The sequence below is a fragment of the Astyanax mexicanus genome, chromosome 17 (assembly GCF_023375975.1).
Source record: "Astyanax mexicanus isolate ESR-SI-001 chromosome 17, AstMex3_surface, whole genome shotgun sequence".
Lineage (NCBI taxonomy): Eukaryota > Metazoa > Chordata > Actinopteri > Characiformes > Acestrorhamphidae > Astyanax > Astyanax mexicanus.
The window spans coordinates 26,960,197-26,982,764 of NC_064424.1; the positions used below are offsets into that span (position 1 = coordinate 26,960,197).

The 22,568-nt window shown below is 39.9% G+C and overlaps 1 protein-coding gene across 1 annotated transcript in view; it reads right to left on the bottom strand.

Moving 5' to 3' along the window:
* lrrc8aa (leucine rich repeat containing 8 VRAC subunit Aa) overlaps positions 1-22,568 on the bottom strand; it is a 49,805-nt gene that overhangs the window by 26,890 nt on the left and 347 nt on the right. The window lies entirely within an intron of this gene.

Sequence of the window (22,568 nt, forward strand, 5' to 3'; positions counted from 1 at the left end):
TACATCAGCTCACAGACGCCTTGTACTAACTGACATCACCCTTTGAAGTAATGAGGGGACAGAGCTCTCACTTTACACTGAATTTGCTACGAATGAGCTTGCCCTACATTGATCTGCCCTGTTCTTTCCAAAGTACACACCCCACGATAACTTTAGTGTGAATGGGTGGGGCTAAATTACAGTAGGCAGAAGAAAAACAGGTATGAGCATGGAAATGTGCTCTTTCTAGTTTAAATACAGATGGGCAGAACCAAATTGCATAAAAACAAGTCCAAACCAAATTTTAATGTACATGGGTAGGACAGGTGTAAGAAAATATCAATATCCTATTGTGTTATGATATGTTTAGCAATACTGTATTAAAAATTGTTGATTTTTAACTAATCGTTTACATGTATTTAATTTAGTGTAATGCTTAAACCATGTCCACTAAATAGCATTTTTTTGATACCACTGTTCTAAATGTATGAAAATGTACTTATTATATTTTGTAAATATAATAGCGTTGACTTACACGGTCATACTATATTACTTTTTAAGATACTTTTTAAAATATATTATCTTGCTCAAACTACCGCAATATATGATATATTGAATCATATCCCCTGTTTCGTGTCGTATCAATAAGTTCTTACCAATATACAGCCCTTCACTGTAGTAGCCTAAAATGAAACATACAGATATATGTAAACAAGCTCTGTTCTGAATGGCTGCAAAAATCCAGGCTAAAACACCATAAAAGTTCAATTTGAAAGGATGGTGTTAAACTGCAGGGGGATTAATTTAAATAGACACATCCATAAAGCGTATTTGGGCCTTATATATAAATTTAACCAGTCAGGTTGGAGCAGTAAAGCCACTCCAATGGAATACAGCTTTATACAGGAGTTGAGTTTAGTTCTCTAGCACCGAGGCAATAATAATTAGCAATAGTCGCTAACCACCTGATTTACTAGTTCTTTTGCCGTTCAGAGGTGAGTATTATCAGCATGTAGCTTGGCTGCTGCTAACGCCTGTGTTTAACGTGTAAAAAAAAAAAAAACACCGCTAATTAATATTGCCCTGGCTTACTGGAACATTCAGGATTCCTTAGTGTAGGGCTCTCGGGTGGCATTAGCCGCTAATCGCTTACTTAGCCCCCACCTCCACCCAGCACAAGACCTGTTGAATAAGAAGGAAAACATGGCGACACCCCTGTTTCTTACTAGTGTAGCATAATGCGCCTTATAGTGCGAAAAATACGGTGAAATGTTCTGATTGGCTGCTCTGTACTGTGTCTCAAACAAACAAGTTGAATGGGCAGAGCCAAACTGCAGAAGAATAAAGCTGAAATGTAAATGTGTTGATCCTTGTAGCATCAGAAAACAATACATTCAAAAAAGACTTTTTATTTTAATAAAAAAAAAATATATACAAATTAAAAAGGGAGGGAACCCCCTATTTCCATGAAATGGGCTCTTACTGTTCAGCAGAGGAGAACAGTTGGCTCATAAAAACAGCCCTAAAGGAAACCCAGAGAGATTTAGCTTACGGTACACACACCTACACAAACACACACTGTCGCACACAGTCACCGCCCAACCACTTCCTTTAGACTTCCACCAAATAAACAAAAAAGACAGTGTGCTCGTGCATACAGACATATGTGCAAGAACCTCTCTCCTCCTGCCTCTCTTTCATTCACTCCCTCTCTTATCTCTCGTTCTCCCTTGCTGCCCCTCCCACCGCCTTTCTCTCGGTCTCTGGTTGGGCGAGGCTGAGGGGTTGCCGTTATTGGGGCAGCTCCTGCCAGACTGTTTCTACTGCTCCACAAGGGCTAGTAAAACCTGTGTGTGTTGTTAAAGGGGGAGAAGTAGCGAACAGCCCAAACAAAAGCATGGGAAAAACCAAGGTTTTATTTCTAGGTCCCAATACTAACGAAAGAATAAATGCTAATGCTGTGGATTCTCACTTATACCCAGCACCACTGCAAGAAACCTAGGGGTTGTTGTTAGCGGCTAATGCCATCCGACATTGCTACACTGAGAAACCCTCAGTGTTTCAGTAATGCAGGGCAATATTAGCTATGTTCATGTACATAGCTTGTTCTAACAGAAGTATGCAGTTCGCTATACTCCCCTCTGAACGAAGCTCAATCAGCGGCTAGTGCTAATGCTGCTCTAGCAGTGCTAGCCAGGGTTAGCAGCAGGCTACAGGCTGATAAAACTTCTTGAACTGCGAAAGAACTAGCACTTAGCAGGGTTAATGGCTAATGCCAATGCTGCTGGAGAACAAAACTGTAACTCCTGTATAACACTGTACTTCAGCAGAGTGGCTTTACTGCTCCTTACAACCTGACTGATAAAATTCATACATAAGCCACACTGGATTATAAGGCGCACTGACGATTTTTGTGAAAATTAAAGGATTTTTTAAGTGAATTGCCAGTTGTTTGTGTTATGCTATTTGCCGTGCTGTCCGGTGTCAACCGTTTGAGGATGGGCTCCTCTTTTGAGTCTTGGTTCCTCGCAAGGATTTTTCCTTTCAGTTTAGGGGCGTTTTTCCTTCCACTGTTTGAAAGGAAATTATTGAGATAAATGATAATTATTTTAGGACAATTTAAATGCCACTGACATAATAATAGTAATAATAGAATAGCACAAAATAATTATACAAATTTATAGACAACATTTTAATATTATTAACATAATTAAATCATAGTTTGGAAAATAGACTTTTTCCCCCCTTTACTTACTGCAGTCCACACTGTTCTATGACGACTGAATTATATACGCACACTCTTTTACCTTTAACTCTTTCTCTCTCTTACCTCCAAGTCTCACTCTCTTTTCTCTCTATGTATTCCCGTCTCTCTCTTTTTCCCTCTGGGTCTCTCTCTATCTCAAGAGCCTTCCCTTTCTCTTTGATCCAGTCTGATCCAGTTTCCTGTACAGTGACTACAGCATTTTCATGGCTCCCAGAAACTGAAAGGCAACATTAGGCCAACATAGACCCCCACCCCCACACTTTACTACTTTACTACACACACAGACACACACTTTCCTTCACACACTTTATTGCTGGTCACACAGTCTTGCCTGTAAATAAGAGCTTTGTTGAAGGACATTCCCTGTCTGGCCCATCTCCTCTTCTTTTACAACACACACAAGGGCAGCACAATATATTGTTTTACTATCATTACAATGTGACCATGTGCAATAATGAGTGTGCAAAATTACATTAAACACACCATGCTACTTTTCTACAGGTAAATAAAAAGTAAAAAGTTGTTTTTTCTCAATGCCTTTTCTATGCATGTCTTATCTGGTGCATAGTTTGAGTGCATTTTTAATACTGACATGCTGGTTTATTGACACCTTGTGAAAGCTAATGAACATTTCTGAATTCTTTACCTCACAATATGTATTTTTCCAATATTGTGCAGTTGTAACACACACCAGATCATATGTGTGTGTGTGTGTGTGTGTACCCAGGCGAGAGCTGCTGCCTTAATCTGAAGGCTTCTTAGAAGGAATAAACGCAGACTCTGGATGCAACATACATCAAACACTTTTCACGCATGGTCTCTTCTGTGCTCTACCCAGTCCCCAGATCCCCAGGAGCTGAAGAACAGTCCTGCAGTAAATTACAGTAAATTACAGTAGACATGCTTGAGGGGTAACTGATAGACCTGCAATTCTAAAGCTGGTGAATAACACAACGCTTCTGGAAAACTGTACAGGTTTAGCTTACAGGACTCCTAGGCTAAAGCTATGTTCAGACTGCAGGCAAATCTGATTTATCATCAAATCAGATCGGCTGAGATTAATGAAAGTTACTTGCAAGTGATCAAATTAGAGCTGTTTGTCAGAACTTGGATTTGATGAAGTTTGAATTCTGTCCAATCTGTCCATGATTAAGCAACCTGTAGCCCCTTAACTTCACAGCAGAACTAAACAATCACATTTTAGACTTCAGACATGCATAGCTTGATCTAAGCCATATCTGAAGTAACATTTTTGGACAAGCCATTGCTTTGAGTAGCCATTGCTATTGAATAGTAAGACCAGCATTCAGTTTAGGGCTGGTGTGGCTGCAGGTTTTTATTCTAAACAACTAGCAGCACACCTGCTTCATTAAGCTCTGAAAATAGTTACCTTATTTCAACATTATTGTTTTCAAGTATCATGTTAAAACTTCCAGTTGTTTCATATCAAATGGTTTTCTGTTGTATCACATTTAAAGTGAATGCAATTAGAAGTAGCTACTGCTGTGTGAAAAATACAATTGTGTTGACACTAATAATAAAGAAGCCAACTATGCTAACCCAACATTCATACAAGCTATTAAACATTATTTACAGCGACACAACTTATTCCCTCCATGCCCATGTTAAAACAAAAGTGAGGCTGGGGGATACCCCCCTCCCCTAAACCGGAAATTCCAGGGCAGCAAGGCAGCAGACAGAAAATCCACCAGTTTAAATGGGAGCGCCTGCGGGGACAACTAATCTCACACACCTCCCTAAATTAATTTTGAAAACCCTCGAAAAATGGACAGAAAATAAGTGCAAGATGCTACAGCAACTGGATCAAGAGTTATGTGCAGGATGTGGAAGGAAGCTAGATAATTGCCTTTGTTTGCTGTAATAAAAAACTCACTTGTTAGCTAGCTTACTTTAGTTTATTTAGAAACTAATTAACTTATTGACTAGAAAAATACCTTGCAGTTCATCTAACTACACTCCTCCTTACTGGCTTCACTGAACTATCTGTTCAGGCCAATAAGGTGGGCACAGCATCCTTCTTAAACTTTCTTTAAGACACTTGTTTTAATGTGAAACACTTTTTAATAAAGTGTTCTAAACTTGCTTTTGTGTCCACGTTAATTTGTAATATCAAATCAGTCATAAAATTAATGTTAACACATCTGTTTTAATTCCAAATACTGTCCAGCTAGGCATGCAAGTGCACTCTTGTAAGACCAGGCTACCGAACAGTAGGATATTAACAAGCTAACTAGCTAAGCAGGCTAATTTAAAGAGCTATGGCTTGACTAAAGTTACCCTCCACTCGTTTTGATGTTAAAGGGAGAAAATAATCAGTTCAGGCTTAATCCAGTCATAGCCGGAGATCCGGGTTTAGCTCGCCTGCTGTCTCTCTGCTAACGTTCATCTGGCTGGATTGGCTGGCTGGGTTATATTAATATGGCTAGCCTTAGCTAGCTAGCTAGCACAGTAATATACAAACCTAAATTAAAATAGAGATCTCTTCTGATTTAATGAATCCATTCACTGTGAAGTAAAGGATATTTTGGGAAACTATGGAAGGTTTGATCTTTATAAGATTTCTTTCTTTTCGAAGAAGTGCATTAGGGTACGCAGCAGTGAGGTAGCATTGCTAATACCCAGCCGTCCAACGTTACTTCAGTCCCCCACAGCCTCGTTTTGGTAGATGATGGTAACATAGGTGAATAAAGCGTATTGGAGCATAGCTAACAAGTTCTTAAACACAGTAGTAGACACCACAGAACTAAAATCCACCATCTTTCAAAAAAAAAGGAGCTGCATCTGTGGTTGAAGTTGCTAAATTTACCATCCACCCATACATGTCTGCTTTTACCAGTTTGTGGAGGGGGGTTATGAAGCTCCAGTGATGACAACACATCAAGTGCTATGATGTTAGCAATTTTAACTATAGATGCAGCTACATTTCTTGGAGCTCCTCAGCACTTTAGCATTCATTAAGGCAGTGGTAATTTGAGGTAGGTAAAGTGATCCAGACTAGTGCTGGCTAATGCTGTCATGCTACATGTTAATAAAACAACTAATGTGAATTCTATATAATTCTAAGACATTATGAGTTAACAATAAATCATTGTACGTGTATATATTAGCTGATCAACTTAGTGTATGACTTTAAAAGTTCATGAACTTGTTCTTCTGCTTGTTTTTGTAGGTTCAGTGTCCTCAACCTGGCCTTTAACATGCTTGATGTCATTTTAGTACATATTGTTCCTTTAACACACAAATAGATAAAGTGGATAAATGAATTTAACTCATTTTGGGGTGATTACAAACGCATGATCTCTAATCGTATCAAATATTAATGGTGGCCGAGAGGCGGAGGACTATTTGGCAGCACTCTCGGGGTTGGGAAGTGCTGTGAGGAAAAGGGATCAGTATTTGGCACTGATCTAGAGCTGGGCGATATGGGAAAAAATCTTATCACGATATAGTTTTCCATATCAGTCGATATCGATATGTATCACGATATAAATCAAATCACTTTGTGTCACACTTAAAGGTTTGTTTTTATTAGTGAGAGAATAAGGGAGTGATGGAAGTTTTATCACAATATTTTTTTCTGTATCTCCATAATTATTAGGGCTGGCCCGAATAGCATTTTTTGAGCTCTGGATATTTGGCAGTAATTGGTAGCGAATATTCCAATATTAGTTTTTAAAAAAAACAAATTAATCATGAACGCGAGCCAGAACCCGAGCTTGAACGTCAGCCTGACTCAGGCGCTGCATGAACTCGGGCTTTTTTCCAATTTTTTCCAATTTTCCATGACTGAAAAAAAAACTTGGGCTATAAGCTCAATATTAAATATTTCGTTTGTTTAGAAATTATTTTATATTCTTAAACCATGTTAAATTATATTAGATTAGTAGGGCTGGCCCGAATAGCGTTTTTTGAGCTCAGAATATTGGGCACTGATTGGCAGCCAATATTGGAATATTTGTTTTTAAAAAGACGGATTAAAAACTGATTAAAGTAAAACAAAAATTGCAACTCGGCCCCTTTAATTCACCACAAAGTTTTCCAAGACCCAGCCGAAAAAAAAAAGATTTCCCACCTTTTCCTCAGCTGGGTCGGGCTCAAAAAATGATTTGTGATAGGCTGTTTTTTGGTTTGTTTGTTTAAGCACTTAGGCTTTTGTACTGCTGCAGTGCAATATTTAGATTTTATATTCTGAAATTCGTTAGGTTTTATTTCTTTTAGCATTTTGAACTTTTTTTCCAATTTCAAATTTATTTTTTTCTGTTCGTTATGTTCTATCGGTCCTTGCGTTTTTTGTAGTTGAAGTTGAATTTAATATTGAAGTTCAATATTTCTAATTTATATTTTGAAATTCGTTAGATTATATTTATTATTGTATTTTGAGCTCACTTTAGTTGGTTATTTTCCAAATTCATATCTATTTTTCTGTTATTATTAAATGTTATTAGCTTATTAGCTTAGCTTGTCATTTAGCATACAGAACTTCTCACGGATTTTTAATGAATGTTGATTTATTAATTTAAAAGCTGTACCTTATTAAAAGTATTTTAAGCCAGACAGACACTGTGTGATTTTTTAATGAGTTTATCTGCACTTTTAAATGGTTTGTCCTGTAGGAAACGCACACGATTTGTATGCTGACACTGTTGTCTGACTGAGGAGCTGCTTTCCGTCAAATGCAGCCTGTAGGCAGGAAAAAATCCAGCCAGAACCGACCATATCATGAGCCAGTTTTAAAGCCAGTAATTTAGTAGAGCATTAAACTACAAATCTGAGATGTACCTGCTGTACTTCTTAATCTCTGCCCCCAAAACGGTCCATTAACTTGCTTGACAGACGCGTCAAATCCCCCGCGAGCACGCGCGGCGCACAGCGCACCGATTAATTCATGCGTTGAGCTTTAAACGCGCAGCTGAGCTGTAATTGGGGAAATATCACAAAAATCACAGTGTGATTTGTTACATTAAAAAAAAGACCATTTTCTTCCGCCTAATCTGAGAGGAAAGCGGTGTTCTCGACCGGCCCGAGTTCATGCAGCGCCTGAGTCAGGCTGGCGTTCAAGCTCGGGTTCGGGCTCGCGTTCAGGCAGATAATCTAAATGATAAATGATTTTGTGTTTTTGCACTTGGGCCATAAGCTCAATATTAAAAAGTTCGTTTGTTTAGAAATTATTTTATATCCTTAAACCATGTTAAATTATATTAGATTAGAGGAAAGTCATTTAGACATCATTCTTAAGGTGTTTTTGTCCTGTTACCGCTCCGCAAAAAAACCTCTTCCTTTAATCCGCGCCCCACATACACATTTTTGCAGCACCTGCCCCGAGGTCCTAATATAAATTGAATTAATTACATTTAGTGCTTAAAATTTACTTAAAATTTATTTAAAACGTGCTGAACAGTGCGGCCGTTTATTCCCAAAGTACAAACACTATGGTTGTTTGCGTGTGTCGGGCCATACTCCACTATTCTTTAGGGTTTTTTGTTGCATGCATGAGAATAACTATTACAATTTTCTTAACTATTTATTAATTTGCTCCAGCGTCTTCTGGATTGATTACACGTTGTGTTTTCGTTGTTTGCCGCGCCACTTAGACGGAAATGGAAATGAATGTTTATCGAATTCTATTGCACAGGCTTATCATCGTCATCGAGGGAAAAATTATCGCGAAACAAATCGATATCGTTATATCGCCCAGCACTACACTGATCCCCCAACTCTTTTGTCTGTGTACTTCAGGTACATCGCGCGCACACACACACACACACACACACACACACACACACACACACACACACAAAAACACACACACGCACACAAACACACACACACAAAGAGGCTGCTGTTTGGTCTGGTCTTCGGCCTTCCATTCTCCAAGGACATTTTGTTCCTACCTGATTCCAGACAGCTCTACAGGAAAAGCAAGAAATATTCACACCATCAGCTCCAGCAGTATCAGCTCCATACAGTAGGGCTTGATTACATAGTTAAATACTATATTTTGCTCTTTGCTCATAAAACTTGTAATTAAGTTTTGGCTTAACTGGCCAAATTTTGACCATGTGTCTGCACTACATCATCCAAACATACACAGAAAATTCTCCTCCATTGCCGGGATTGGTCAGAATGCTTCCAACAAAACGTAAAAACGAATCATGTTTTAAACAGAGGCTCATTAACCATTATCATAATCATTAGCAATACCAGTACTGTACCAATACCCATCAGAAGGTATCATACAAAAGATCATCCCAAATTACAAACTCTCTCACTAAATAGTGTACAAATTCCCCTTGATAGAGGACCATCGAATCCAAGGAACAGAAAGATACAACAATCAACACTTTTCTACCAAACTTGGATGTCGTTTTTTCTGGAGAGCTGCTATAAAAACACAAAGATTCACCACTAGTGTCTTGGTCCTAATGTAACTGGCAGTAAATCCCAAATATCAGGTTACTGAAAGAGAACGTATTGAGCTTAGCAGGGCTAAATGCCAATTTAAGCTTCTGTGTTGAATCTACGTCAGGCTACACTGCAGGCTACGGCGTGGAAAACACAGCTAAGCGCAGAGTAGCCACAAAAAAACTTAACTACACGCCACAGTGAAGGAGCATGCAGCAACTGGGGTTAGTCAGCCAAGCCGCATGTTCTGCCCTACACATTCCTGCCTTCATCGCTAAACTGTAAATCGACACAAGTGCAAAATGCATAAGTAAAAAGGCTCACAATGGTGTAGTCACTTTGGTTTGACTCGCGATAAAGTATAAACCAATCTTAACAAATAAACATACACTTCTTTTAAAAGACAATTATGAGGTTTCAATGGTAAAGTACAGTTAAAAAAAAGCAGTTATTATGGAAGTTGATGGTTGATGTACAAATAGTAAACACACGTTGCTCTGATGCTTTAACTGGATGCTGTGTCACTGTACAAAGCTTCTGATTGGCTATGATAGTTCCTCACTAAGCCCCGCCCTCACATACTGATTATCGACCCTCTAACAAATATTGCTGGAATTGAGAGTGGATTTATTTCCATAGACCCACAGTGTTAAAACCCCCTCTCCCAATAAATAAATAAATACAAACCAAAAAGTATTATATAATACTTCACACAGATTACTTGCCTCCTTTCCCCTTCCTTTCTTTTCTTCTCCGCACCCCCACCCCTTCTCTGTTTCTCTTTAGTTCATGTGATGTTATAATGGGATACTGATCACATTGAGCCCCACGCCAAGCCAAGCACACACACACATACGCACCAGATCATTTACAGGAACAGAGCAAAGCAAAAGTGTGTGTGTGTGTGATTCGATTAGCTGTCTTCTGAGATACGATCTCGCAGCCTGTAAAACAAAACTGACCTTTAAGCACGTCGCCTACTAACCTCTAGATTTACAGGCCCTTATTGGGGATGGGACAACCACAAAAACAAGCCCTCAAACTCTATCTGCCCAAATGTTTGTGGACACCCCTACTAGATCCTGTAGAGAAGTACTTGAATATAATAGGACTCTCTAGAGCAGATAAACATGAGCCTATTAGCATCATGCCTAATGCCAGGAGTGGGCTTGAGTGGTGTACAGCCCCTAGCATTGAGATGCGAAGGAATGGTCAAAAGAAGGAAGTGTCAAAGATAGCATTCATTAGACAAATTGCTAGTCTTAAATTTAAATAATTGCAAAATTGCTAGATTAATGTGTGTCTCTGCGCTTAAGAGAAATTGAACATAGCATTTTTGAAACAATACAAATTCTGAAACATTAAGTAAGGACCTGAATTGCGTATTTGCAATAAAACGTCTTATGCGAAATATGGTAGCATGCCTGGCAATTTGTAGGTCTCTAAAAAGTCAAGGAGTAATGGTAAACGAATTGTATGGAAGTCAAGGGATCCACAGCAGGGGCCCTCGTGATCAAGGGCCCTCTAATGGTATGCCTTTCCCTTTTCCAGGGCTCCCTGGTAGGGGCTCTCATAACCAGGGCCCTCTAAAATATGCTCCCCTCTTTCCTAGGACACCTAATAGCTAGAAGTCGAAGATCAGAATGCCTCATCCATTTTCATAAGGGGCCCAAAAGCATGGCTAGGGCCCCCAAAAGCATGGCCCTGGGCTCAATGTCCCTACTAGTCAGAGGATCCCTTAAAATGGAGGGCCCTCAGAAATAAAAATATATTGTATCATAAATGTTATTAGGCATCTCAAAATCTTTTGGGTCAGGGGCCCCCTGACCTCAAGGGCCCCTGAGCGCTGGCCCCATTGATCTGGTCAGTAATCCAGCCATGTCTCTCCCCACATCATTCTTAATGCATCTGTTGACTGATGTATCAGAAACTCGGGCACTAATCTACTTTCCTCCAGTTTATCTGGCTACCTGGTTATGCAGCATCAGCAGTAGTTGGAAAAAAGGCAGTGGCTGACTTTTAAAGTATCGGACGAGGCATGTGTTGGTCTTCACCCTCCTAGTGTTAGGGGCGTAGCAAACGGTGAAGGATCGGGGGATTATCTGTCTCAGATCCTAGACCTCCACATGCAGCACTGTTGTACATCAATGACCCAGAAGATTAACACCACCTGTCTAATTACTCAAAATAACTGAAGGGTCTTAAGGTATCAGGACACCTTCAGATATTAGGAGCAGATCATTTAATGCTGTGAGTTGTAATGAGGGGCCTCTAGAGCCTCTAGTTGTTCTGGCCAGGGTCATGTGAACACAGCAGATATCCACCTCATTGAAAAACAAAACCTTCGCAATCAGCAAGTTTTCTGCTCAGGTTTCACAACCCTGCAGAGATTGGAGTGTGTGTCTATGCTCGAGTAAGAACATGTTCCACGTAACAGCCCAGCAGCACATCAGTCGAGACACGTTTAAAACCATGAGGCAGCAGCTTGTACCTTTCGCTGGATACCCCTCATGTTCCACATAAAATAAATAAATAAATAAAAAAAAAAAAAAAAAAAAAAGAGTTCTAGTAGTTCTAGTTGCTTCTACACAATGTTTAGGATCTCGAGACACCTCGTAACTTGGGGTACACTTCACACACTTTTAAATCATAGTAGATTATAAACAAACTGGGTATCTTACATTTCCAGACTGAGTTTTCCTGATTCTTTAGAAAGAATTAATGTATAAAGTTGTACTTGAGTACCAACTTTCAAGGAACCCAAGGATGCTTTACAATCAAAACTACACAACCACATTCACATTCAAAATCACATTCAGCATTCAACACACACACTGGCAGAAGTGGCAGCCAATCACTGGCTACGTGCCTGTATGATTCCGTCATTACGCACTGGCATAGCCCGGCTACGAAGGCTGATTGTGTTCAGCTCTGCAGTAAACTGACACCGCTAAAAGAACAACTGTCTGTGATAGATTCTGTAAATTATACATATCGATATGCCTCAAAAATGATATCACCGTTATTGAAACATTTCTTATCGCGATAAATACCGATATCGAAATATTGTCCAGGCCTACCTAGCGGTTAGCCATAATGCTGCTGAGGGGTTCATCCAGTTCAGACTGGGTCATAATGAGTTTATACTACCAGATTACGTTTGTGTTGAAAAAATTCAACATGCTAGAGCATAACAAACTGGTCTTAAACTGCGAACTGGTGACCAAAATTAGATTAGATTCCAATTCAGGGCTAAAATCAGGTGGAAAATCTCGATCTCAGACTAAATAATTCCTATTAGCTTTTACAGAACTCTAGAATGTCTTGCTGGTGGTGTATAAAAACACACACTTGCTGGGTATGTATGCATGAATGTGCATGCATGCATATTCATGGCATTACTTGGCAGGCCAGGTCTAATTCTGTAGTGAGTTATGTCCAGTCTGTGATGACCTCACTCTAAATACACGTGCGAGAGGGTGGGACCAGGCTGAAAAGCAGAAGAGACATCCATTAGTGAGTATAAACATTAGGGCATTTGATTAAAGCTCATTTCCCTAGACAAGCTGTTTAAACAGATAAGTGTGTTCAATTGTGTGGCCTGTGGACAAACCAGACAGCTCCTGAACTAGCTCCTCGCTCTTCTATAGGACTAAAACAGATTGTGTGGCCCGAGGTTATGGATGCCGCTCTGAGACAATTTACAAACACTCCGCCTGTTTCAACATGCCGCACTGATCTTAATGCTGCAATACATGACATCACATCACAGGCCTGCGCAGCCTCGTGTGAGATGTAAGAAATGTTTGATTCTGTTTGTTCATTCCTTCCTGTTTGGTGCACTTGTGGGTGTTTACGAAAAAGGGCTCTCAACATTTTAGAGTCCTAACACAGGCTGGTGTTTCTCAAAAGCTGGTCAAGTAACAACTATGGATTTGTAAGCATCTTAGAAACAGCGGAAAAGTGGAGACAATACAACAAATTCCAAATCATGGACAACATGGGTACTAGAAGAACTGATGTAAAACAGTTTTTCTGAGACAACGTTTTATTAAAGGGAAATGGATACATTAGCAGCTCATATGTGGAACATGTTTTGCTGAAGTGGAGAGTAAACAGCTGGTCTGAAGTACATGCTCAGGTTGAGGAGAAGAGAAAAGGACAGGCGGTTTGCTTTTGCTGTTTTTGCAGCTATAGATGCACAGCTGCACCAAGAAATTTGTGGGTATGAGAGAGAAGCATGTAGCGCATGCGTAAAAGCAAAAAGACGCATGATTTCCAACCATTCACATTAATGTCCCATGTCCATGAATAAGATACGTATCTGATTTAGGACCACATATGAAAGTGACTCAAATCTGATTGAGAACAGATCTGCAGAACTACTGGAAGAGTGTGATCACAATAACCTCAGGATTCTATCTGAACTCTAATCCTAAAATCTGGATTTTGGGAGATGTTACATCCCTGGACTACTTCTCTGCAGGAAACACTTTATTTAGCTGCCATGTACAGCAAAAAAATATATACTCAAAAAGTGGAAATCTACAGAACCTCCAAGCCAAAAACTGTCAAACTGAAAAAATCCTTCATTCAGTGAAAGGGAAATTACTGGATTTAACTGGACATGGTCTTCCTTTTGGATATTCTAACACAACTGGACTTGCAAGACTGATTTGTGGCTTGTGGTTTGTTTGCACTTGTTATATTTTACTTTTAATGGCCATTTATGTCAAATGTTATAGTTAACTTTAACTGTATAGTATAATGTATATAGAGAGAGGGCTTGGATGGGTGGGTTTTCTTTTTCTTTCTTTCTTTTTGTAACAAGTGTAAAAATGTTTACCAATTGTCAAATTTATTGAAGATTGTACATTCTCAATAAAAAAGATTTATACAAAAAAGATTTATAGGATTTGGTACGTTCACACAGCCATGAAAAAATTTGATCTGAGCCACATTGAGCAAAAGAAAAAATCTGATTTGAGTCTCTTCAGCCTGGTAATGTGAACGTAACGTAAGTTCACTTATGCAAGTAGTTTTTTTTTTTAGCACTTCTAAATATGTAGCTTACCATAAAAAAGTCAATGTGTATGAAACCTTACTTCTATTCCAAAAAAGGATTCAATAAGAAGAAAAAAAAAAAAAAAAAAACTAATAACAATGCCTCTAATTTGTAAACCCCATGGCTTTATAAAAATCATTTCTGTACTTAAACGATTGGCTCTATGGTTGCCACTCTCTCCACTATTACAGTACCAGCAGACCACAGGAATGTGTGTTCTAACATCAGCTTCACACTAAAGTTAAATATTTACTGGCTACAAACTGTAATCCTATAGACATTTTAACCTTTTCATGCACTGTTGCCAAGCTACTGATAAAAAAATAATAATTAAGTGAATACAAAGCAAACGCCACAAATCATGAACTGTCTCTTTTTATGTTTCTCTAATCTTGCATTATTTCAATGACTTAAAAAAACTTAAATACAGTATATTGCCCACAGTATCCTCGCACCTGCCCTGTGTTTGGTGATGAAAGGCTTGGATGGAAGGCTTTCATGAAAATCCATGAAGCTCTCTACACACTGTTCTTGAGCTAGTCTGAAGGCCAAATGGAGTTTGAAGGTCTGTAGTGATTGACACTGTAGAAAGTTGGTGACCTCTGTGCACTCACATGTGCCTCAGCTTCCACTGACACTTTGTTATAATAGCACTGACAGTTGACTGTGGAATATTTAGTAGTCTGGAGCGGCTTGCTTGTGGTGGGAACGTGATCCGATCTCAATGAGGCCCAGCCTCAAATATACTTCTTTTTTTGAGCTAATCTGCTGATAAGATTCAGTTTAATCTGACATATTAGCCAGATAACACTTATTACCACAGCTATGAACAAATGCTGTCTCTGCTCCATGCTGTTTACAAGTGTGGTGTGTGCTGCATTCACTACTCCGCATGATTTTGTTTACTACGTGTACATCTGCGCTGCACAACCTATTAAAAACACTGTGTTTAAAAGTGTTTCTTTCTCCCGTGCCAGACAGCTCTGGCCAATCAGAGGAGACAATGTGCTTGCATGGTTTATCGGTGTGCATTTTGGGGCATTTAGGTATATGCCTGTGTATGGGTGGGTGATAGGGCTCTAAAATAATATCACGATATTTCATGGTATTTTCATGGTATTTTCAACGATACTTTTGGCGATATGACAAAACACTGAATTAGAAAAACTATTTAGAATTACATTATTGCATGCAATATGATATGGCTAACTGAGATGAAAAAAAAAGAATTTTATCAGATTTGTAAGTCAATGATACAGAATGTCAAGATACCAATAATTCACTCCATATCTCTCTATATTTCCAGGATTAAAGTAAAATTAATGATGCTGGAGAGATATAATCTGTCTCTAGTAGATATATAATGGGAAATGAGAACAGTGTAAATATTTCTTTTACTAAAAACTGCAAAAAAAAAGTAGTACCCTGATGTGATAATTAGGGGTGGGTGATATGGCACCATATTTCAGGGTATACTATCGTTCACGATATTCAACATTTTTGGCGATATTATCACATAAGATACGGAATGGCACACCCCTATGCCTGTGTAAAACCAAACCAAACAGAAGGAGAAAAGCAAACTCCAACTGATTCTGACCAAAGACACAAACTACAAGTGTGAAAACACCCATAAACGTATTAGTCACAACATTAAAATGATTGAAAGGTGAAGTGAACACTAATATGGTTCCAACTGGTTCCACCTGTTGGACTTATTATTAAGCAAGAGAACCATCAGTTTTTAAAGTTAATGTGTTGTCAAATGAGGAGGGACATTTGGTGAATCAGTGTCAGTGTCATGGATATCCATGCCATTATAAATATTCCCCTAAAAAGTGATACACTGTTGTGAAATGCTTTGGTTTTTCCATTTGTTCTCTTCATTATGTTTTTGTCTTGTAAAGGTTACTATATGTTACTGAAGCATTGTGAGATGTTGGGCAATACGGCATTGGTTCTCAAAAACACTGTTTTATGCAAGGAGTGCGTCAGACAGTGGTTCATTTTAATATGTGCTGAAAGGTCTCATTCCATCGGCTTGTCATTTATTTTAAAATGTCTAGTTGTGGTCTCTAGAATGAATGAATGCCATGTGAGCTGTTTTTTGTGGGGGGAAAAAGTGCTCCGGTGATTAGGTATAATGCTGCCTTAGTTCGGTAGAGGAGTGTTGGGTTGTTTGGGGGGAGGGGGTGTTGGGTCGATAGGATTTCGGCCTCTGATTGACTAAGCACTGCAACACCAGAAGGCAGCGAGATGGGCAATAGTTAGAAACATTTTAAAATAAAGACACTTTTACACTAATAATAGTCTTTGCAATCATATTTTACTTTACAACATGTGTAACACCCCGCTAAGAGTCTCGGTAAAACGCGAAATCCACCGGAGATCCTATGCAATCACACCGAAGTGGGTAGTCCAGGTCCAGAAAGTAAAAATCCACCCCGGGATGGATGTTTTACTTTTAACTAGTGTAAACAGAAATGTTTTAAACATGCCTACCCATCTCAATTGTAATTCATAGGTGGTATTCTATACACAAATTCTGACCATTTATTCCTTAGCTCTGAATTACTGGGCAAAGCATAAAACACTGATGTGATATTTACACAAATAACAAAGGAATGAACTGCCACACTGTTCATAGCGCTGTTAGCTCCTGTCTGACGAGATGGTGTCGCTGACCGGCTTCAGCTCTACCTGTGGGCGGTGACAAGCCAAGGTGGGCGAGATCATGAATTCTAATTCAAGGGTTGACGTAGACGCAAGCTTTTCCTGTTTTACAAGCTACTGCAGACAATGAAGGTGGAGGAAGAGTTTTATATGCAGCTCCGAGAGAACTATTGTATTTCACAACAAAACAAAAAAAAGTGGATTTTAGATGAAGGACACCTTTAAACCATAAGAGCTAAATAGAGGTGTTTATGCGTATGCCTGTAATATCACAGTATACACACCATATCAACATAGTACTTGACTAAATTTAATTATATGCAGTAGTGGTGTCCATCTAACACTGATGCTATTATTTACTATCTATTATTAAAAGTTTCAGTCTTAAGAGAAGACAAAGCTGTGAATATTTAGTGATTGTTCACGATTAAACCACAGAATATTGCTGTGATTAATTTCTAATCTAACCACAACCCAACCCAAACCTCACAAAAAAGAAAAAGTTCTATTTTTAATGAACAGTGGCCTTGAAGATTCTTCTTACAGTAGATGTGGAAGCACTCACTGAAAGCCTCCAATAATTATAGGATTTCTATTCTGCCTCCTGCCTCCCTGACAGTCTCTGGGGAACAGGAATAAACCAGTAACATGCAATTCCTGGACAAAAACGCTGACCTCATACTCCCACTGACGCTATACACAAACCCACACTAAAACAGCTTCCTGTCCTAACCACAAACCTGCTGCTCATCAGCCCGGCCCAATGCTGAACGAATAAAAGGACGCCACTAATTACCACGTGTGGTACAGCGGCACACTGGGAGGCCTACATAAAAACCTCAGACAGGGTTTAGTGAGACTGCTGTCGCTGGTTTGGGGCCAGGCATTCACCAACCAACCTTCCCACACCTTTACCTCAATATAAACACGGTCAGTACTGACTCCAGAACAGCAGGTACTTCACAAAGCAGGCTTTCTTCACTTTCTTCACAAATATTACTTAAAGTAAAAGCGACTTCCCCATAACAATTAATGCCCATGAATTTCTTCATTTGTGGCCCAAGTTTACATAGAAAAAAAAGAGGGAACACTGAGATAAAATAAAAAAATGATCTATTGACTATGTATTGGAATCAGTAGACTTTTAGCCAAAATGTGTGTTTGATTAACAATATTTCTCCAAATAAGCCAATCCTAAGAACTAATCAGATCGTATTATGGTGTTAAGGATTACAGCAGCGCTGTGCGAGGCTCACTGTATGGACTGCTTCGTTGCAGTTCCTTGTTCGACCATTAGATAAAACTACAGTGCTGCTACACAGCTGCAGCCGCTCATTTACAGTCTCCTACACCCTCGTTGCACAGCTACAACTAAGCTAAGCTTGGCTTAGCTTATTTGTAGAATATGTAAAACTAACTGACCTCACGGAGAAGAGAGAATAAACATTTTTACAGCACTAACCAGATAAGATACCCCTCTGAAGAGCGCATCTTTCAGCCCACACAGTGAGTTTCAAAACACAGCAGAGCTTACACATACTACTAACCAAAAAAAAAAGCAGCATACAATGCAGTCTTCTTTTAAATCACAGATCAAAAGTTCAGCAGCCATAAAAAAAGGAATCATGTGATGCATTTTTAAGCACAATCTAGATCCAGTTTATGAGGTTCTGTTTGGGACTTGGGTCCACAAATGTAAGGAATAATCCAAGCATAAAAAAAACACTTGCCAATCTTCTTCATTTGCTTGACATAACTCTCTTACATGATGTCTGGGACCCTCTTAAAACCCCAATCAGCTCTACATAATGCTATTAGCTCCGACACACCTCTAAGCATCTCCTGCCGAGCTCCCAGCAGCTCCTAGACAACTCCTGTGAAACTGAGCACCCCTGTAGGGTTGAGCTCCTGCACTCTGGTCCTGGAGGGATGGTGTCCTGTCCCACATGACCTTATACCTCTTACAAGACTACTCACATCTCATGCTAGACTCCTAGAGGAACACCAGTGTCTATACCAAGCACCTCTGACGGGGCTTTTAGTAACTCTCAGCCAGTGGTTTTCAAATGGGTCCTCAGGGCTCCAGAAAACCCTAGAATACATCCAACTGTATTCCTAGGAGGTGCTAGACTACTAGTAGCAGCTGTAAATTATTCCTTTAGGACTGCTGGAGATTCCTAGGAGTGTCAAGACTCATAGCAGTGTCTATAACACTTGTAGACAGGTAAGTCCTCTCGTCATGACATATATGGGTTGCATCGCCCTTCACTTCACATGTAGAATGTTATAATGTCAGCAAGTTGCCTTTCCAGGTGTTGTGATGAATTTTTCCTCCCTGCCAAAATCAGGCCCCCCTTTGAGTGCAAGTGTGTGATGCAGAGGAATGGGTTAAAAGAATTATCAGATTTCTTTTAAATCTGTTCAAATCAAATTTCTCAGAAGTCAGATTTCAGCACAAAAACAGTTCTTTTCTTTTCTCTAGTTTATTGTTTAATAGATGATTATGACAGCCTGCCTCAACAACGTCTTGTAATTGGTCCAAAAGTCCGAACTACCTAGAATGAGTATTTTCACACTGCAGATGAACTGGAGCATGGTTCATTAAACAAACAGAAAGCACCCCTTTCAGTTGGACCTTTTTGGTTCTTTGGTCTGGATTGTTTTTCTCAGCCCATTTCACACCTGTTATTTTCATTCAGACCCAACTGTCTGGAAGCCCTTTCCAAAGAAGTCAGGTGTAAATGCACCCTTACAAACCCTGTTTACACCTGGTCACCGCAACTGTTTTGAGATCAGGACACAAACATTCAAGTGTAAACACACCCAAGACACATTTAAAACTGATATAAATCCACCATAAAGGCATCAGTCTATGTCATCCTTATTAATCAATGTAAAATTCACATTCTCATCAGGATAGATTGCCACACCATCCCCTAACTTTCAAGAAATCCATCAAGTAAAGAGGCTAAACCAACTGGTTGCTGCATGATGAGCGTATTTGTATATTCCAACCCCCACAGCAATCAGAAATATGCTGACAAGCTAAAAAAACATTTGACTACCTGGGGTAAATTTAAGTTCCTAAACTCATAACAGTATACAGCAGCCCATGTCCATTGTTCTTATCAATTCACACTATTATCTACACTAAAAAATCTTGGAAAAGGATGCAGCCAGAAGAAATTAAAAGAGTCTAGATAACAAAGCAGCATATCCAGTTTCTAATTCCAGTAGCCCATGCCCCATTTATGTGAGCTTTTCCATAACTATTCCATCATTCCACCGGTCATCACAAAGCTTCCAGAGATCTCAACGCCCTGCATACTGCTGACTGCTGGGTAAACTGCTGTACTGCACAGCTGTGCGTCATAACTCCTCTCCCGCAGTCCGGACAGGACATCTGTAATCTGATTCCTTCCCAGGCAGCATCTACAGTACCGTTCTCACAACGACAGCAAAGCCTTTTCTGCAGATCTGCAGAAAGTCAGAGCATTGGCCACAATGCCCACATCAACTATTAAAATAGTCTGTACAGCCAAGAATAATGTGTTTTATATAAATGTAATTGTGGTGTTACTGGGGAAAGCACCCACTCCATGTGGAGATCTGGGGTTGATTTTTTAAAATGTTCTTAGCACCAAGATTAACCCTAAAAAGTGGAGCGAGCTTCACACTTAGCATTCTCTTTCTCAAAGTTACGATGTTCTTAATGCTAAGATGCTTTTGGGAAACTGGGCCCTGACCGGTTTTGATGCGGTCGGGCCTATCACAATAATATAATGCTATCGGCTTATCGTACAATATATGGATAAGAACTCAATCATTTCTGCTGACTTCAATATTGCCCATTGTTTTTCTTTAGCGAAAATAGCTTATTAACATGGATTAGCTGGTATATGGAGTTTGTAAAAAAAAACAACAAAAAAAAACAGTGGTTATTACTTTACTGATATTTTAAAAGTGGCTTTAAAACATTTATATATTAATTTAGATGTTTCAATACTTGTAACCATTAGAAGTTTATTGCTTTTATATGGGTGTAATTACATTACAATGCTATTAAATTAGAAGTATATCATTATATTGTTTATTACACTCATATCTGATACAATATATTGTTTGTTTAAAGAGTTAGAATTGTGACATCAGTATAAAACATTTTACTTATTGTGTTTTTTTTATTTTTTCCTCAAGAAAAGGAATTAAGACTAGTCCTGGACTTTTGTGTTGAAAGGAAAATATAACTGTCACAGGGTGGTGTAGTGTGATGTGCTTGACCAGGTGGGGAATTGCACCCCAGACTTCCACTGTGCAGCAGGCAGTGTTGTTACCCACTACACCATTCCAACCACCTACAAACAAGCCTGTCTAATATGACAACAGTTAGGATTAGCGTTAGCCATAGCTACAAAATCACTGGATCACTGTAGGCTTGAATTATCTAAATAGTTGAGAAATTAGAACTCAGGTTTATCAGACAAGCCAAGGCCATAAATAGAAACTCAAGTTGAAAAATATGACAGTATGATGAATTTCAACACAAACAGCAAAACAGAACCAACAAACCCTAAACAGATAAATAACTAAGTCAATATTAGCCAATTAGCAGCATAACACAAATACCACAGACCTTAACATAAACAGCTAATACCATCTAAGAGCCCACAGCCCCTTAGACTGGTCACTCTGCTTGCTGTGGTGAGCTGTGAGGGAGATGTGGGGAGCTGTGGGGGAGCTGTGAGGCTGAGGGATTTTCCATGCTCTTCAGGCTGTGTGAGAAGCTGTGAGGGAGCTGTGTGTGAGCCGTGGGCCTCTCCATGCTCCTGAGGCTGTGGGAGATGCTGTGTGTGAGCTGTGTGAGAAGCTGTGGGGCTGAGGGCCTCTCTATGCTCTTCAGGCTGTGGGAGAAGCTGTGTGTGAGCTGTGGATGAGCTGAGGGCCCCGCCATGCTCTTCAGGCTGTGGGAGAAGCTGTGAATAAGCTGAGGGCCTCTCTGTGCTCTTCAGGCTGTGGGAGAAGCTGTGTGGGAGCTGAGGGTCTCTCCGTGCTCTTCAGGCTGTGGGAGAAACTGTGTGTGAGCTGTAAGGGAGCTGTGTGTGAGCTCAGGGCCTCTCCGTGCTCTTCAGGGTGTGCGAGAAGCTGTGTGGGAGCTGAGGGTCTCTCCGTGCTCTTCAGGCTGTGTGAGAAGCTGTGGGTGAGCTGAGCACCTCTCTGTGCTCCTGCGGTTGTGGGAGAAGCTGTGTGTGAGCCCTGGGGAGCTGTGGGTGAGCTGAGCACCTCTCTATGCTCCTGAGGATGTGGGAGCAGCTGTATGTGAGCTGTGGGAGAAGCTGTGTATGAGATTTGAGGGAGCTATGTGTGAGCTCTTGAAGAAGCTGTGTGTAAGCTGTGGCCTCTATTTGCTCTTCAGGCTGTGTGTGAGCTTTCAAGGAGCTGTGGATGAGCTGAGGGCCTCTCCATGCTCTTAAGGCTGTAGGAAAAGCTGTATGTGAGCTGTGAGGGAGCTGTGTGAAAAGCTGTGTGAGCCGTGAGGGAGCTCTGGGTGAGCTAAGAGCCTCTCCATGCTCTTCAGGCTGTGGGAAAAGCTGTATGTGAGTCGTGAGGGAACTCTGGGTAAGCTGAGGGCCTCTCCATGCTCTTCTGGCTGTGGGAAAAGCT